Source organism: Nicotiana tomentosiformis, chromosome 10 (assembly GCF_000390325.3).
Source record: "Nicotiana tomentosiformis chromosome 10, ASM39032v3, whole genome shotgun sequence".
NCBI classification, from domain to species: Eukaryota; Viridiplantae; Streptophyta; class Magnoliopsida; order Solanales; family Solanaceae; genus Nicotiana; species Nicotiana tomentosiformis.
Window position 1 is genome coordinate 23,245,585 of NC_090821.1, and position 4,472 is coordinate 23,250,056.

A 4,472-nucleotide genomic window follows, 5' to 3' on the forward strand; every position below is an offset into this window, starting at 1 on the left:
TTTCAATAAAATCACGCTTTCATATACAAATATACAAATGTACATGTATAAAATTGGGTATGAATTACAAAAGTATATTACATCCCACTAGTAATTGTATAACCATGATGCATATGTCACGGTGCTGTTTACACAATCTTTTAGCAAAAATAACCTTTTTCCTAACTACCCTTGCAAGTGATAAAGAATACTGCATGAAATCTTCAAAACTTGCATCTTGACTTGTAAGTTCAACTCTTCAAACCCTGCAAAAAATAAAAAGATAACGACAATGAGAGGCACACCTAATATTGCATACTTTCCTCTCCTTAAAAGCTATGTCATTTTCATACATATAGTCCAATTGCACTTTTTCAAATACAGATTAATGAAAAATAACATATCCATATTACGAAACACATTATCTGAGTAAAAATACTTTCATAAGTTTCAATAATATACATACCTTTAACCAATATGCAGTGAACCATATTTACTCCAGTGAGACAATTTGGAAGTAATTAAATGTAGTTTAGATCTTGAAAATCAATTTGTGCTCAACACATAAATTATAAGCCAGCATATACTGCATACAAAAGTTTACTAAAGCACAACCTCATGGCCAGTGATAGTGACTAAAAACACTCAAACAATTCGAGGAGGAAAGACTTCTTCATTTGCCGTTTCAAGAATATGAATAAAAGAAAGAGTAAAACCATTGTCAACCTTATAATCAATAATTTTGAGAGCTAGATATTGAGAAAATAAAATAATTATTGTATATAGATAACATCAATCATAACTAACAAACACCAATGGAAGATGTTCCTTAACAAGTAATTATTTGAAAAGATCAAAGTAGATGCTGAGAATTACAGTAAGAAACTTTTATTTACATGTCATACATATTGATATTCCTTCCAAAGCTTGACAAAAAAAAGACGTCATGAAAGTTCCGTTCACAACCTATCTCAGGGTCATAATAGATACCTTATCAAATTGGACGCAGGGGCTAGGCTAACTGTGTGAGATAATTATATGGGACTATTAGCTTTGACAAGGATGAATCATGAGAATCGAATTAACCAATAAATAAATTATACCCATAACAGAACTGCAACAAAATGATGAGAATAATTATTTTCCTCCAAAACAACCAACATATTCTCAAAACAATAAGAACAAACACAAATATTAAGATTGATGAAGCATTAGAGTTAAATTTCATAAATCAATCAACCATGAAAGGTATTTCCAAACAATTTTTATCGAATTAAATTTTGGTTTAACATTGTCTTCTAATTCAATTAAAATAAGCCAAGAGATATTGAGATAGACAAAATAAGATGTTTTTGAGCTAAGAGGATGACCTCATGTGTAATCTGATGTTGTAATCTTAAAGAAGGTTTTTCTTGCCGATATCAACTACTACATCTCATCTTTTACAAGTTCCAACAAATGACTACAGGTAAGCTTTATATAACCAACATGTGAAGAGGATTTCTGAATACTTCAAACCACAAGTTAAGAAAAAACATATTATAAATGCGCAGTATGTGAAGATTGCAACGTATTATAAATACCTAATAAAAAATGTAGTAGAATAAGCTATTGCTATGTTGAGTTTTTTATTCTCTCATCTCACTCTGTTTCATCTCCTTCTATCTTCTCTCTATCAGTTGGTTTCCATTACTGTTCTATCGAAATTTCCCTTATTAGTCTATTGTAATTTAGTTGAGTAATTTTAATATAATTAGCCAGTTCTATTATTAAGTGAGTTGTTAATTAGATTATTTTATAATCACTCTTATACCCTATTGTACATGTTTAAGACCTAGCGATTGTGAAAAATTCAACAATACTGAAGCACTGATAGCATAACCACAAAATATATGATCCATAGTTTCCCCACAAGGTCTAACACAACATCATTAGAAGACAACAAAATCCAAAGGATTTGATCTTATCATCTGTAGGCAGCTTTCTTTGTAACAAATTCCACTTTAGAGAGGACAATTTAAATAGATGAGGATTCATCAAAGGCATTCTATTCATAAGAGATGGATTTTGACGCAGTTTAATGAGGTTTCGTGCATTCAAGCAAATAATTTTTCTTATAAGCAGAGCCAATCCAAACAACCCAAATGAATTTTAATCCCACCTATCTTAACTGGAAAAAATCTAGGAATAGAGTGAGACAACAAGTGCCGCCACAACATTACATATCTACAGTTTCCTTTCCTTGCCTAACACAACACATCATATTTGGGTCAAAGATCTTCTTTTTCTTTTTGTTCTTCTTAACTCTGGAATAATAAAAAGACAAACTTTTGTGACTATATAACATCTAATTTAATCAACTTTTAGTATTTTTTTCTCATCTTTTGAGGATGCGCGTTCACAATCCCAAAAATACAAGTGTTTACAGTTCCATTCAAAGGGACATCTCAGTAGACAAAAACTTTTGTTACCTAAATTTCTTTCTCACGAACAAAACAATTAAAGGGAATATTTTTTATTCTCTCATCCTCCTTGCTCTACCCCAATACTTTAAACCTAACCCTAGCCACCATCCTCACATCTCAATACTCCCACTTTTAGCCCTACATCGCAACAATTAATATTCAACAGAATCCGTACAAAATATTATCATTTTCTACAATTAATATTCACTAAAACGAAATTTCTAGTGTTCAACCAAAAAGATAAGAAAAGTGACAAACCTGTTCAGATTAATAACTATTGTCATTGTCGGTTTGTGAATCTTCACCCAATTCAAATAGACATCATGTGAGTCTTCAGTCATTGAGAGATAAATTTGAAAAAGTTGATTGTTAAGGATTTCACATGCTTTCAGATTAAAAAACATAGAGAGAGGATAGGGTTTCGTTTTGGGGAAAATACGAGAGAGAGAGTGGGGGAGGGGCTGGTGGGGGGTTAATTAATATGCATATTCTTTTTTCATCTATGAATAGGAGTAATTTTTATATTGGGGCGGTGGCGCTTTTACTCCCCTCTTTACTCAGCCTATTAGGGACCGGCGATTTATCTTTTTAATTAATTTAGAAAATAAAAAGAGAATTAGGGACCACTCAAAAAACTTGTCCCTATAGGCACACTTTTAGGGACCAGAAGACCAGAATATCGCCCGCTGTGTTGGTCGCTAATAAACTTGTGTTGGTCGCTAATAAACCTTTTTCTTGTAGTCAATCCCAGCACTTTGGCATGATCTAGAACATGAAAGGAAGGTAACCATCCTAAATGCCCCGCAGCCTCGTGTTCATAAGTGTGGCGCGCAACACACCCATAAACAAGACTCTACTAGACACGGCTTGTAGACATCCCGAGGACAGACCTGCTCCAATATCATGTTTGTCACGACCCAAATTGGAGGGCCGCGACTGGCACACAGTGCCTTACTTAACCGAGTACTAATGTAACGTATCTTTCTAACATATCATCATGGGTAAATGGGCCAGAAGGGTCGTCATGAGATAACAGAATAAAACATAAGGAAATAATCGACATAGGATGACCCTACAAGATATACAAACTTATACATGTGCATACGGGCCTATAAGGCCGACATGACCATTTGCATACTAAAAACATATGCCGACAAGGACTTACCAGCATCCATATTCATGACATTTGTCTACAAGCCTTTAAGAGTACATAAACGTCATAAGGGTCGGGACAAGGACCTGCCATACCAATTAATACATGATCAAGGCATATTGACCAAATAGGCAACTCCGGAATATTTTACAGTCGCATATGCGACCGCATAATGATTATGCGGTCCGCAAAATGACCGCAAAATTTGGGTGCCAAAACTGGAAAGGAACGGACCAGGTCTGCGGTCACTATGCGGCCCGCAAACTTATTCTGCGTTCGCATAATGTACCACAGAACGGTTCTGCGGTCGCATAGTGCACCGCAGAACCTCCCTGCGAAAAATCCTAAAGCGGGATATGCGACAAGAGTGCGGCCCGTGAAATGGTTATGCGGTCACATAATGGACGCGAAATTAACATCAAAATGACCCAGAAAACTAACTCACTCTGCGACCATTCTGCGGTCCGCAGAGTGGTTTTGCAGTCGCAGAATAGGCCGCAGAAATGCCTACTTCTGCCCAACATTTTCTTCAACTCCCCAGCGCACTGTTCAATCCAAAAAGTCCGAACCTCTACGCCTGCCCCGATATCACAGAACCCCGGTTTTTAGGAAAATATTCACGGGGCCTTACAGTGTCCCTCAACATTGTGTGAGATGTTGACATCATTAGCTGCCATTTTTCGATTTCTTGGTAAGTAAAAAATCAAATAAGTTAGTAACAAAAGCAAGGATTAAAGAAACTACGCAATTGTCTAAGATCCACAGTGGGTGCCAAACTGTTTACTTGTAAAACACGCTACAGTTGAATTTGTTACGTGATTTATAAACAAGAGAACTGATTTGATCCAAAAATAATAAATAAATAATATTAAAAG

The 4,472-nt window shown here is 35.3% G+C and overlaps 1 long non-coding RNA gene across 1 annotated transcript; it reads right to left on the reverse strand.

The window, feature by feature from the left end:
- LOC104116334 (uncharacterized) lies at nucleotides 1-2,933 on the reverse strand. Its single transcript, XR_690827.4, has 2 exons — nucleotides 2,703-2,933; nucleotides 1-245 (listed from the first exon to the last, which is right to left on the reverse strand). It is a non-coding gene; the product is annotated as an uncharacterized lncRNA (long non-coding RNA).
- Between the last annotated feature and the right edge of the window lie 1,539 nt (nucleotides 2,934-4,472).